We start from the raw sequence: 14,926 nt of genomic DNA, 5'->3' as shown, positions 1-14,926 counted from the left end.
AGCTCTGGGGAGACACTGAGGTGCACAGAGCCAGGGCTGGTGTTTAAGGAGAACCCTTGCATGCGTTAAGCAGGAAATTGGGGAACAACATTTGCATGTGCTTCTTTTATAAGGGCCTTTCACAGATCTCACACAAGGCAGGTTTGGCTTTTGACTACAGGGGTTTTGAGAGCCAAGGGGAAACCTGGAAATGGGGAGTCGGCTTTGTTACTGTACCAGACTAATGGCACAGTAGACCAAGAGCCAAACAAATAAAAATCTGGAGGAGTTACAGATTTTGTCTCTGGCTGGATATTATCAAGGCAAAACCTCCCATGATCTGGGACTTCCCATCTCTCCCAGGGAAATATCCTAGAGTCCTGCTTGGGAAAAATTTCCGAGGGAGAAATCCAGTATCTCAGTGAAGGATGGATCCATGCTTCTTAAATGTGGAATGAGTCGAATGAGCCCCAGAGGCTTGGGGGTGTCTGATTTTATTCAGAGGGTCCCTGACCTTTGGTAGAAGTGACAACTTGTTTCATAGCAGCTGAGGGATCGATACCACTAGAATACAGAAACCTAATGAAACTGGATGTTTTTTGTTTCAGGTGGAAGGACTCCCAGGGTGTGAGGGTTAAATGCTGTGAACTTGCTTCATGTCTGGGAAACTGGCTATCATTTGAATGGGTCAAATGAGGGAAATGATGAAAAAACAGAGCATAAAAATCCTCCCTTTCCTAAGAGGGCAGTTGGTCCTTCATAGTTGCTTTGTGCTTATTTCTGCCCATGCACGTCTGCTGGGTGTCTTTGCCCTCTGGTGCCTGTGTGTGCAGGGGGATACTGCATGCATGGATTTGGTGTGTCCGTCTGCATCACAGGATGTGGATGTGCACTTGTCTGGTTTCTGGGATAGGAGAAGGACCAGGTTCACCGGGCATCCTGCCATGCACAGATCCTGAGCTGGGGGAGGACTCCAAACCCTGGGTGCCTAAGTATTTTGCCTCACGTTGAAAACCTGAGTTGCCCGGGGTGGTTAACCCCTTGAAGCCTAGTCCTACACAGCTGCATAAAGCCCCAGCCCCTGGGTGTCTGTAGGCCTGCTGGAGTAGTTCAGGCTTCCCCAGGACCTTTTCCTTCTACCTGCAGGGTATGGGTCATGGCCCAGCTGCCCTTGAGTGCTGCATGATGAGGACAGCCCAGGGCTGGGGAGCCCCATCCTGCCCTGTGTGTGTGCAGGCTGCAGGAGGCTGGGGCTGGGTCTAGTCCTATCAGCATCCTCTTGTCCAGCTGGGGTCTCTTGCAGCTCCTCCCACAAGTCCCTGGGTTGGTCTCTGCAGGTATGCTCAGGACTGGCCCTGCTGCTGTGTGGCATGGAGATATGGCCCATGGGCTTGGTCATGTCAGAGCAGGAGGCAGTGAGTTCTCAGGGAGGGGGTTCATGGGGTACCACCAAGTAGTCAAAGATGCCAGACACCCCCCACCCCCACTCACTGACATCCGGTGGGCTTTAAACTAGGCTCGTCGGGGGGAGGGGAAGATGAGGGCGGAGGAAGCTGTGAACCACCAAACCATGAGGCACCCACAAGGACAACCCAGCCTGAAGAAGGAGAACATTGGGAACCTGCAAGCCATGGGGCGGCCAGTACTACAGCACAGGTGAGCAATGAGAAGGTAAGAAACAATGGGCCCCTTGGGACTCGGAGCGGGGGGGCAGCAAAGGCACCAGTCGCAGGGCTCAAGTGCCTAAATACTAATGCTAGGAGCACGGGGAACAAGCAGGATGAACTAGTGCTCCTGCTTGCACAAAACACCTATGACTTAGTAGGGCTAATGGAAACCTGGAGGGATTCGTCCCACGACTGGGCGGTACATATTGAGGGTTACAGATTGTACAGAAAGGACAGGGTGGGGAAAAAAGGGGGAGGGGTTGCGCTCTATGTCAATGAGCAATATACTTCGACCCTCATCAAGACAGAATCGAAGGACGAGGAAGTAGAAGGATTGTGGGTTAGGCTACATGGGGGGCAAGGAGAAAGGGATTTGGTGGTAGGGGTCTGCTACAGACCCCCACACCAAGGGGAAGAAATAGATTCGGGGCTCCTGAGGCAGCTCTCGGAGACCATAAAAGCTAAAGAGGCAGTAATCACGGAGGACCTAAACTACCCAGACATCTGCTGGGAGACGCAGACGGCAAAGTCCCACTGTTCACGCAGGTTTCTAACCTGTGTACAGGACCTCCACCTGACACAGGAGGTACACGGTCCCACTAGGGGGAATGCCATACTGGATCTGGTATTGGCAACGGGGGATGACATGGTAGGGGACCTACAGATCGGTAGCCATCTGGGGGACAGTGATCACCTGATAATAGAATTCACCATAAGAGGTTGAGTGAGTAAGGTAACTAGTAGGGTGAAAGTGCTAGACTTTAGGAAAGCTGATTTCAATGAACTCAGATGATTAGTCAAGGGCGCACTGCAGAGTAGGAGTTTTGAAGAGATGGGAGCCCAGGAAGGGTGGCTGTGCCTTAAGGAAATGATCCTTCGGGCACAGAGTGAGATGATCCCGATGCGAGGAAAAAGAGGGAAAGGGGCCAGGAGGCTTCCTTGGCTGACCAGAGAAATCCAGGGCAGCCTAAGGGCGAAAAGGGGAGCACATAAAAAGTGGAAACAGGGAGAGATCACCAAAGATGAATATACCTCCTCTGCTCGCGCTTGTAGGGAGGCAGTTAGACGGGCCAAAGCTACCATGGAGCTGAGGATGGCATCCCAAGTAAAGGACAACAAGAAATTGTTTTTTAGATATATTGGGAGTAAAAGGAAGGCCCAGGGAGGAATAGGGCCCCTGCTAAATGGGCAGAAGCAATTGGTGACGGACAGGGGGGACAAGGCTGAACTCCTCAACGAGTTCTTTGCTTCAGTGTTCCTAAGCGAGGGGCACGACAATTCTCTCACTGGGGTCGTAGAGAGGCAGCAGCAAGGCGCCAGACTACCATGCGTAGACCCTGAGATGGTGCAGAGTCACTTGGAAGAACTGGATGCCTTTAAGTCGGCAGGTCCGGATGAGCTCCATCCGAGGGTGCTGAAGGCACTGGCCAACATCATTGCAGAGCCACTGGCGGGAATATTCGAACGCTCGTGGTGCACAGGCCAAGTCCCAGAGGACTGGAAAAGGGCCAATGTGGTCGCCATCTTCAAGAAGGGGAGGAAGGAGGACCCGGGCAACTATAGGCCAGTCAGTCTCACCTCCATCCTTGGCAAAATCTTTGAAAAAATTATCAAGGCTCACATTTGCGAGAGCCTGGCAGGACAAATTATGCTGAGGGGAAACCAGCACGGGTTCGTAGCAGGTAGATCATGCCTGAGTAATCTAGTCTCTTTTTATGACAAGTGGCTGCTTCTCGCTCCTGGCCATGAGCTGGCAAGAGATTTGCTCATAAGTTTTTGTATTGGGCACAGCAGGCTTCTGATCACTGTGGGCTTCACACCGTGATACCAGGCCCTGTCCTCAGCTCTCACATTGTTTTTCTGCAGCTACAACGTGCAGCTGGAGTTCAATCGCCCCTTCACCACAGCACTGTTGTACTGGTGAGGTTACTGGTAGCAGCATTTATACTTGTGACCCATTTCAGCCCCTTCCCAGGAGCCTGGCAAGCCCAGATCACAAAGAAGTTGCTGAAGGTGGACCCAGAGACTTTACAGGAGCGGCGCAGAGACTCTCCAGGTTTCCTCTTGTCCCCTTCAGACTCCAGCAGCTGCACCTGGGACTGGACACCTGGGAAGAAAAGAGCATGATTCAAGATCCTTTTCGTGGCAGCCTGTGCAAAAGCCCACAGAGCCAAGAGGCCACTCACTGCCCATCAGAGCTCAACTGAGCAGCGTGCTGGGCCTGTGGTAAGTCTGCCCATGTGGGGCCCTGCCTCTACTCTGATCCCATGTGCCCCAGATCTTAAGAAGTGGTATTGGGGGTGGCGGGTAGCAGGTAGCTGGACGTGGAGCTGCTGCACTGCGCAGCTTGGCACCACCGCTGCTTCACCCAGCTCTGCGGGGGCCCCCAAAGCGGAGAGCCTGGGACGGTCACCTGAATTGCCCCTCCGCCCCACCAGGGACAGACCTGCTGATAATTTCCATTAGCCTTTGTATGTGATGAGTATTGCATGTTGCTTCCTGGGTCTGTACACAGAACTGTAGGAGGTTTCATACATTTCATAGACATTCGGGCTGGAAGGGACCTCAGAAAATCATCGGGTCCAGCCCCCTGGCCCAAGGGTAGGAAGTCAGCTATGATCAAAGTATCCCAGCTGGATAAGCATCCGAACATTTCTTAAAAGAGTCCAGGGTAGGTGATTGCCTGTGGGTGAAGTCTGTTTCAAGCTCTGGGGACTCGGATGGTAAAGAAGTTTTGTCTTCTGTCTAGTCTGAAACGGTCTTCCAGGAGTTTGTGATGGTTAGACCTTGTCTTCCCTTGGGGTGCCCTGGTGAACAGATGGTGAACATCCTGGTTCGTGATGCAAGACCCGTTATGTATTTACTAGCAATTTGCCTGTCAAGAATGACCGGGTGGGGAGGGACGGGCAGGGGGTGTAGGCAGAGAGAGACGTCTGCATCTGGCCCCCTCCTCCATGCCTCAGGCCAGTGCCGGGGTCGCTCCCCGCCTCCCCCTGCCACTTTGGGCTGGGGCGGAGGCTATTCTCCCCCCTCCCACCTGCTGATTTGGGCAGGGGTCGGGGCGTCTCTCTGCCGCCACTTCAGTCTGGGGCCGGAGCCAGGGCTGGGCCTGCGCTTGTGGCAGTGGTTGTGGCAGTGGTTACAGCCGCAGTGGTGGTCGCAGCGACACAGAGCCACTGGTCACCCCGCTCCCCTTCCTGCTCTTGTCCCCTCCCCTCTTCCCCACTGCCTTCCTCTCCCCGCTGGCTGTTGTTGGAGGTGGAGGGTGGTCCAGCCCCTGGAGAGCTGGTAGAGCAGATAAGGTAGAGCGGACCGGGCAGCAGGGAGCAAGTGTGCAATCTATAGCTGCGCCCCTGTCTGCCAGTCTGACCTCAGGTTGGTCATAGATTTCATAGATTTCCAGGCTCGGAAGGGGCTTTGAAACTATGAAAGAAGTGGGTAGGGGCAGGAGGCGCTGGAGGAGGGGGAAAGGGACCAATTGGGGTACCCCACCAGGCCGCATCCCCTGCCTGCTCCCCCAGCCACCCTGAGTGGCCCCTGACCGATGCCCCAGCCCCACCCCGCACCCTGAACCATGGCTGCCCAACCTGGCCCTAGTTCCCAGTTTAAAAAAAAAAATAAAGCCCCCCACTCACCAGCTTCTGCAGTGGCATGCGGGTTCGGGGGCTCATGGCAGAGCCCCCCATGCAGCAGGGGGCAGCGTCCTCCCCTCCCCCCCCACCCCCGTTGGGACCTGGGGCTGGCTGAATTAATTCAGGACAGTGAGTCAAATCACAAAATTGAATCACTGTCCCCCAAATCATCTGAATCTGAAGTGATTTTTTGTTTTGTTTTGTTTTGTTTTGTTTTGTTCTAAGATGTTGTATTTTACCAAAATTACAGTTGAAAGGCATTTTAGACACAGTCTCTGGCACAAAGAGCCCTTCCTCCGGTCTGGGCATGTTTCTCTCCCAGTTGCACTCTCTCTGAGCACAGGTGGTGAGTGTTGCTGCCCCGTCTTCTTGGTGCCGAGTGGGAGAATGGATAACAGCTACAAGGAATGGGAAAGGGGATTTCTTTCCACTTTCTAGTTGGTCACTGCAATGTGTTGAGACTCATTCCCAACTAGTCTCTGTTGGGATTTTTGTGGTGGGCAGGTGTTGGGGATATGGTGGGTCTCTTGTGCTTTTCTCAGTAAAGCTGTAGTGGCAGATGGGGAAAGACGGGGGAGTCGAAGGTCCTGGCTGTAGCCAGCAGCTGCCTTAGCGTGCCTGGGCTGGTGGCTTTTGCTGCAGCCCTGAGATCAGAGCACAGTGGGTCTGTGTTGGGGCTGTCCTGGGCGCTGTTTGTGGTATAGTGGAAGTTATTGTCAGCGTGCAGTGCTCTGTCTTCTGTGTGTGCAGGCTGCTGGGTGCTGTCTCTGGGAGACTCCCCCCTCTCAGCCCTTCCGCAGATGAGTTGGACTAATGAGGGCTGAGCTCATGGAAGTCACCCAGGATGGGGATATGGGCAGTGCAGGAGGGGCAAGCAGGGCTCTGGGGGTTGGGGCCTGGACTGGGCTCAGCTCCTGCACTTGGTTGCTGCTGAGCAGGGAGACAGTGCAGGGCAGGAGGCTGGGATGGGCCCAAGGGACCAGTGCTCAGCCTGCTTCCACCTTGGGTGAGCCCCTACCCTGCTCTGTGCCACCATGTCTCTCCTGGCACAGTAATAATGTGCTGGTGTCTGCAGCTTTCAGGGAGCACCCCTGGGCTGCACTCAGTGAGCTGGATTTCAGAAAAGATTTGTGTGGAAAGGGACAGAGAGAAAGGGGATCATTACCCCTTCTGCCAAGTCACCTGTTTGGCTTCCTGGCCTAAGTGGTGATGTGTTGAGCCTGAGATGAGCTCTTATTTGAGAGCATGCCCAGTTAAGATCAGAAGATGTTGGAAGAGAGTGCCTAGCACAAAGGTGTGCCATGTGCAGAGCCCTGGCATGCAGGGCGCACTGCCACATAAAGACTTTTGTTGATTGACCCTTAGCACGTGAGTACGTGATAGCATGCCTGGGTGTGAGTATTACGTGTGTGGTGTGGCTGGTGGGTTTCATGGTTTGCTGGTTGGTTTTGTTGATTGATGCCTGTGAGAGAGAGAGAGAAAGAGACTGATAGAAACATGGTGAATGAACGAGGTGGAAGTGGCTTTGTGGTGTATCAGTGCATTGGTGTGGGTGATCATTATGCGGTGTTGTGCCTTGGGCTGTGCTGTGAACGTGGAGGTTGGATGAGGCAAGCACACCCTTGACAGCGAGGCTGCCATAGAGCTAGCATTCTTCCCCCATGACCTCAATCCTGAGATTTCCAGTAAGATTGCTTACGGTGGGCTCCCCAGTTTCTCTCTGCAGGGGTGCATAGCACTTAAGTAGCAGCCCTCTGCCCTCTGGGGTATCACCCACCCATCACTTGTTCCTTTCTCCTCCCTTCCTTAAAGTCGAAGATAAGCTGCCATCGGCTCATCCCTTTCAGTGTGGTATATGTTCCCTGTGTTGGAACGGCAGAGATCCAGAGATGAATAAAGTTTACCGCTCACATAAAAAAGTCCATATTCACCCCCGAGTTGATATTGATTCTGAGGTGCTAGTGATTGTGGTGAACAAATTTTAAAATAGGTATGAGATCAGTTAGGTATAGGTTTTAGGAATAATAAAAATAGTTGTATTGGGTGTGGGCTTCATTCCTGGTTAGTGCTGTTATTTAATGTACCTGTTGTGTATTTGTTATTTCATTATTAATAAACCATTCAATATGTTCCAGTTACACAACAGTGTGTGAACAGCCTGATTACTCATAGTACAAGCACTTGCTGGATTGATAGGGTGGTGATTGATGTGCCTGTGGTCACTTGGAACCAGACTATTGTCAGCTGTTAATTGAAGAGTGCTAATCAAGTCCAGGACCAACATCAGGACTACAGAGCTGTGTCCCTAGTCCTGTAACAGCACAGCAGTCTGCTGGCTATTGCCTTTGTCCTGGGTGCCAGCCTACGGAGTCTTTGCCTTGTACTCCTGCCAGAAGGACAGGCAGAGCAGAGGCACAGTGAAGCAGAACTCCTCCTAAATATCAGATTCTGACCAATTGGTCACTTTTGAGCCTCCTTCCCTGGATTTAATCCCTGGCTTGTTCAAGTGATCTAAAAGGCCCGATGTGTCCAACCCAGCAGGCAGCGGAGCACAGGCTGGCAGCTGCTGCCTCTGCTGCTCACACAGCCAGGTCGGTCCTGCAGGGCTGGTTTTTGTGCAGGCTCGCATGCATTTTCATTCACTGTGTATCTGACACAGTAATACCGGGCTGTGTCTCCAGGTTGGACCCCGGTCAGGCGCAGGTGCACTTGGCTGCTGGAGGTGTCTCTGCTGATGATGAGGCAGCTTTGGAGAGCACTGTTATAATAGGTGTTTCCACCAATCCAGCTATCTCCGACCCACTCGAGCCCTTTCCCTGCTTCCTGCCGAACCCAGCTCACAGCACTGCTAGTGAGAGAGAATCCAGACACGGTGCAGGTCAGGCTGAGGGTCTCTCCGGGCTTCACAACCCCTGGGCCAGACTCCTTCAGCGTGACCTGGGCCAGGACACCTAATGGAGAAAAATACAGCATTAGCAAATGAACAATCTTCTAACAGTCTCACTCTCATCCTGCTGCTGCATCCCTCTGTCCCACAAGACAGGAGGCACTTACCCGGTGGAGCTGCCAGAAGGATGAGCAAAGCCCGTGCTGGTGTCATGGTCCTTGTGGCTGGTGCCCGGTGTCCCCAGCAGACAGGAGGCGGCAGCTCTGGGGAGACACTGAGGTGCACAGAGCCAGGGCTGGTGTTTAAGGAGGAACCTTGCATGCGTTAAGCAGGAAATTGGGGAACAACATTTGCATGTGCTTCTTTTATAAGGGCCTTTCACAGATCTCACAGATTTGACTGTTGACTACAGTGGTTTTGAGAGCCATGGAGAAACCTGGAAATGGGGTTTTGTTACTGTACCAGACAAATTGTACATTAAACCAGGAGCCTGGGGAAACAAATAAGGATCTAGAGGAGTTCCAGATTGTGTCTCTGACTGGATATTATCAAGGCAAAAACCTCCCATGGTCTGGGACTTCCCCTCTCTGCCAAAGAAATATCCCCGTGTCCTACCAGGGAAAAATCTCTGAGGGAAAAATCCAGTTTCTCAGTGAAGGATAGATCCATGCTACTCCAATGTACAATGAGTGGACTGAGCCCCAGCAGCTTGGGGATGCATTACTTTATTCAGAGGGTCCCTGACCTTTGGTAGAAGTGACAGCTTGTTTCATAGCAGCTGAGGGAGTGATACCCCTAGAATACAGAAACCTAATGAAACTCGATGTTTTTTATTGCAGGTGGAGGGACTCCCAGGGTGTGTTGGTTAAATGCTGTTAATTTGCTTCATGTCTGGGAAACTGGCTATCATTAGAACAGGGGAAAGGAGGGAAATGAGAAAAAAAACAGAGCGTAAAAATCCTCCCTTTCCTAAGAGAGCAGTTGGTCCTTCATAGTTGCTTTGTGCTTATCTCTGCCCATGCACGTGTGCTGGGTGTCTCTGCCCTCTGGTGCCTGTGCGTGCGGGGGAATGCTGCATGCATGGATCCGGTGTGTCCATTTGCATCATAGCATGTAATGTGCACTCATCTGGTCTCAGGGATAGGAGAAGGGTGAGGTCCATCAGGGATACATCCTGCCATGCACAGATGCTGAGCTGGGAGGGAAGCACCAAACCCTGGGTGCCTAAGTATTTTGCCTCCTGTCAAAAACCTGAGTTGCCCAGGGTGGTTAACCCCTTGAAGCCTAGTCCTACACAGCTGCATAAAGCCCCAGCCCCTGGGTGTCTGTTGGCCTACTGGAGTAGTTCAGGCTTCCCCAGGACCTTTCCCCTCTACCTGCAGGGTATGGCTCATGGAGAAGCTGCCCCTGAGTGCTGCATGATGGGGAGAGTCCAGGGCTGGGGAGCCCCATCCTGCCCTGTGTGTGTGCAAGCCACAGGTGACTGGGACTGGGTCCAGTCCTATCAGCATCCTCTTGTTCAGCTGGGATCTCCTGCAGCTCCTCCCACAAGTCCCTGGGTTGGTCTCTGCAGGTATGGTCAGGACTGGCCCTGCTGCTGTGTGGCATGGACATATGGCCCATGGGCTTGGTCATGTCAGAGCAGGAGGCAGAGTTCTCAGGGAGGGGGGTCATGGGGTACCACCAAGCAGCCAAAGATGCCAGACACCCCCCACCTCCACTCCCTGATATCTCCCAGTGTCCCCAGCTGGACCCTGTTCCCTGTGGGAGCATGGGTTGGATAGCAGGACAGACTCCTCTGTCTGGATCCAGGTGACAACCCTGGATCTTCTGACTGCTCTCTACCCCCTTGCTTCCTGCTGTGGCTTGCTCCTGACTCCTGGATCCATCCCCCTGCAGCACCAAGCCCTGACTGCCCACAGCCCCGCTGGGTCCTTGATGCTCTGGGCCAGGCTAGGGCTGTTCTCTGCCCTGCTCCCCGTGAAGAGGGAGGGCACACAGCTGAGGCACAGGGCTCTGCCCCAGGCAGGGGCTGCAGGTGCGCACAGGCTGCATTACCCAGTATTGGCTGAGCGGCTGAGCCTGAGGTGGCTGAGGGAACTGGGTGCCCGGTGCCCAGGCCTGCATGGTGGGTTTTGCAGGACAGAGTCACTGAGACTCCCTGGAGCACCCACTTCAAGCACGGCCAGTGTCTTCTCTCACATCCTGTCCTCCCCGGTCACACTTGGCCCCAGCTGTTGGGATGTGGGACTGTCCTGGTCTGACTGCAAGCACCCACCAGCCAAAGGCTGCAGCCCAGCACTGCCCCTCCCTGTGCCACAGCTTGGGGGTGTTTCCCAGGGTGTGAGTGCTGGAGAAGTCCCATCCAGCCTGCCTGGGGACGGTGCAGGCAGGCTGGCCCTGGCTGTGTGAGGCACTGGGGCAATTCCCCAGATCCTGGCGTCTCCCGGCTGGCTGCATCTGAGCCGGCTGCTGCAAGGAGCTGGGTGGGTGCTCTGGCCAGGTCCCTGCTGCCCAGCTGGGCAGGGACCGGGTGCTCTGTGTTTCCCACTGTGCATTATTTTTGGTGCCCATTGCAGGGGCTGGAGCCCAGAGGGAGAAATGTGCCTGGGGTGTGTGTCCAGCTCCGCTTCAGCTGTTTGTTCAGGCTGTGGCTGCTTCTCGCTCCTGGGCATGAGCTGACAAGAGATTTGCTCAGAAGTTTTTGTATCGGGCACAGCAGGCTTCTGATCACTGTGGGCTTCACACCGTGATACCCGGGCCTGTCCTCAGCTCTCAGATTGTTCTTCTGCAGGTACAAGGTGTTGCTGGAGTCATCTCTGGAGATGTTCAATCGCCCCTTCCCCGCAGCCCTGTAGTATTTGATGAGATTACAGGTGTGAAGCATTTATACCTGCGACCCCCTCCAGTCCCTTCCCAGGAGCCTGGCTAGCCCAAATCATAAAGAAGTTGATGATGGTGGACCCAGAGATTTTGCAGGAGAGGCACAGAGACTCTCCAGGCTTCCTCACATCCCCTCCAGACTCCAGCAGCTGCACCTGGGACTGGGCACCTGGGGAGAAAAGAGCATGATTCAGGATCCTGTGCCTGCCAGCCTGTGTAAAAGCCCACAGAACCAAGGGGCATTAACTGCCAATTTCCATTCGCCTTTGCATCAGGTGAGTATTGTATGTTGCTTCTTGGGTCTGTACACAGAACTGTAGGAAGTTTCACAGATTTCACAGATTTCAGAGACGTTAGGGATGGGTGGGACCTCGGAAGATCATTGGGTCCAGTCCCCTGGCCCAGGGGTAGGAAGCTATTGTCAAAGTATCCCAAGCTAGATAAGCATCCAAATGTTTCTTAGAAGTGTCCAGAGCAGGTGTTTGCACCACTTCTGGGTGGAGTCTATTCCAAGCTCTGGGGACTCAGACAGTAAATAAAATTTGTCTTATGTCCAGCCTAAAACGGTCTTCCAGGAGTTTGTGATGGTTAGACCTTGTCTTCCCTTGGGGTGCCCTGGTGCACAGACGGTCTCCCAGTTCCTGATATAAAACCCCTTATGTATTTACTTGCAAGTTGTCCATCAAGAATGACAGGGCCCGGGAGGGGGGCGCGCTGCTGGCAGAGACAGAGACCTGCATCTGGCCCCCTCCCCCCTCCTCCCCACCTCAAGCTGGAGCCGGGGCCATGGCCGCTCTCTGCCTCCCCCCTACCACTTTGGGCTGGAGCAGGGGCTGGGGCCGAAGCCATTCTCCCTGCTCCTCGCTGCCGATTTGGGTGGGGGCTGGGGCCTCTCCCACCTCCACTTCAGTCCAAGGCCAAAGCTGGGGCCAGGCCTGCAACTGTGGCGGTGGTTGCGGCACTAGTTACAGCCGCAGTGGTGGTCACGGCAGGGCACAGCCACCGGTCACCCACCCCTCCCCTTCCTGCTCTCCTACCTCCATCCCTTTTTCCCTACAACCTGCCTCTCCCTGCAGGCTGGTGGTGGTGGGGGGCTCCAACCCCTGGCTGCAAGGAGTGGGGCAGGGGGAATCCAGCCCCAGTCCCTGCTATTATGGCAGTACTCCACCATGTGGGGCAGGTTGAGGCCAGCACTGCGCAGCACCCCATGCCCCTGCTGCCTCCTAGGAGCAGGAAAGGGGTCAGGGGGGTGGGCAATGCCTCCCTCCTCTACCGCCCGCTCTGGCCCCTTAGTCCCCACTGTCATGTGAGCCTGTGGCCACTACCGTGGCCACGACTTTTTAGTGACACTTCTGTGCAGTAGCCAAATAATTACAAACAGTAGTGTATTAGCACTGTGCATGCTGTGATGCACTACTGCACAGTGTTATTAGGCTACTGTGCATGAAGCATCTTGTGTAGATGTGGCCACTGGGTAGCAACTTAGGAAAAGGGCAGATTGTTCTGTCTTCAGGTATTTGTATTCTGTCATGGGGATCTTGTCTTGTCCTTAATGGCATGCCCTAGTTTGCTATTCTTGATGGCTTTCACCAAAGATTTAGAGTGAAATTCACCCTGTTTTTATAAGAATCTGGAGTAATTCTAGGTTCTAGTTTGATCATGGAAAGTTGGTGTAAAAATTGAGGTATCAGAACAGCTGCTTTCCTGAAAGCAGGTGAATTTTTGTTATGCACTTCCCGGGGATCAGGCTCCTGGGTGAGTGCACTGGAAAAGTTTCAGGAGCAATTCTTTTAAGTCAGTTCTGGTCTGTCTGCTCTTGGTATGTGCGATCATGGGAGGAAACATTGTTTTGTTTTTTTTCCCAACAGTCTTTAAGGCAGTTAAAGGAGAATACAAGGTTTGTATCATTTTAAAGGTTAGATACTAATGGCAGGTGGGATCCTGTGCACTCCAGCCCTGTTCTGCATGGAGAAGTCCGTTACAGGGAGAGCCTGTTACTGCTGCAGGTGCATCAAGGGCCCTTGGTGGGTCAAGTCCAAGGGTCTCCATTGAAGTGTGAATGCAGGTTATGGGGCTTATCTTAATTGGATCAGACAAGGGGCTTGTCTAGCCAGGACTTCTTCTCCCATTCTGGCTTATATCAGAGGTTCAAGGCATGGTGTATGGGTCTCACCATACTTAGCAGCACTGGGATGTCCTACCCTAGGGGAAAGGGCTCACTCTCTCAGAGTTTAAGACTGCCTTAATGCCTTAAATTAATTACACTAATGTTTGAATGATTAATTTCAATTAATTTATGTAATTTAGTTTGATGTGTAATTGCTCAACATCATAATTTGGCCACAAGAATTCCAGACAGGGGTCAGGTGAGCTGGTAGAGTGGATAAGGTGCTGGACTAGGCCCAAGGGAGCAAGAGTGCACTCCATAGCTGTACCCCAGCCTGCCAGTCTGACCTCAGGCTGGTCATAGATTTCATAGATGTCATAGATTTCCAGGGTCGGAAGGGACCTGGTAGATCAGCCGGTCTGACTCCCTGCTCCAGGCAGGAAAGAGCCCTGGGGTTAAGTAACCCCAGCCAGATGCCTGTCCTTGTCTCTTTTTGAACACTTCCAAGGTTGGGGAAAGAGCCACCTCCCTTGGAAGCCAATCCCATATTTTAGCAACCCTCACGTAAAGAATGTCTTCCTTCTGTCCAATCTAAATCTATTCTCCTTCAGTTTGTGGCCATTATTTCTGGTAACCCCAAGGTGCGCCCTGGTAAACAGAGTGTCCCTTATTTCCTGATGACCCCCGCGATGAGTTTGTAGGCAGGCACAAGATTGCCTCTCATCCTTCTCTTGCGCAGGGTGAGGAGACTCAGGTCTCTCAGTCTGTCTTCAGAGAGTCTTACCTGCAGGCCCTCAGCCATACAAGCAGCCCTCCTCTGAACCCTCTCAAGGGTATCCACATCCCCCTTGAAATGTGGTGCCCAAAACTGGATGCAGTACTCCATCTGTGGCCTCACCAATGCCACATAGAGGGGAATTATCGCTTCCCTAGAGCTGCTTGTGATGCACCTGCTGTTGCAAGAAAGAGTGCAGTTAGCCTTGCGCATCATCTTGTCACACTGGCACCTCGTGTTCATTTTTGCGTCAACCAGGACTCCGAGGTCTCTTTCCACTGTTGTGGTGCTCAGAGTGGGAACCCCCAGTCAATAGGTGTGTTGGAGAGTCTTTCTCCCCAGGTGCAGCACCTTGCATTTACCCTTGTTAAATTGCATCCTATTCTGATCCACCCACTTCCCCAGTCTATCCAAATCTGCCTGAATCTGTTCCATGCCCTCCAGTGTGTTTACTATACCCCATAATTGCCAATTTGGACAAGTTGCTTTCAACAACTTTTATCCAAATCACTGATGAAGATATTAAAAAGTACTGGTCCCGGGACAAAACCTGGGGGGACACCACTGCCCACATCCCTCCAGGGTGAAACCAACCCATCCACCACCACTCTCTGGGTACATCCCATAAATCCATTTTTCACCCACTGTACTGTGAGAAAATCCTCATCACAGATACTCAGTCTGCTCGTCAGAATTGGGTGTGACACTGGTTCAAAAGCCTTTTTAAAATCCAGGTAAATAATGTCTACTTCTGCTCTTGCATCTAAGTGCTTTGTGACCCGGTCATAAAAAGAGACCAGGTTAGTCGGGCAGGATCTGCCTGCTATAAACCCATGCTGGTTGCCCCTTAACATTGTGTTACCCACTGGCCCTCTCCAGATATGATCCTTTATGATTTTTTCTAAGGTCTTGCTGAAAATAGCGGTGAGGCTAACTGGCCTATAATTACGTGCCTCCTTCCTCCCCTGCTTGAAAATAGGGACCGCGTTGGCCCTT

Source organism: Alligator mississippiensis, chromosome 14 (genome assembly GCF_030867095.1).
Source record: "Alligator mississippiensis isolate rAllMis1 chromosome 14, rAllMis1, whole genome shotgun sequence".
Taxonomy (NCBI): domain Eukaryota; kingdom Metazoa; phylum Chordata; order Crocodylia; family Alligatoridae; genus Alligator; species Alligator mississippiensis.
Note: the sequence above shows the minus strand (reverse complement) of the source record.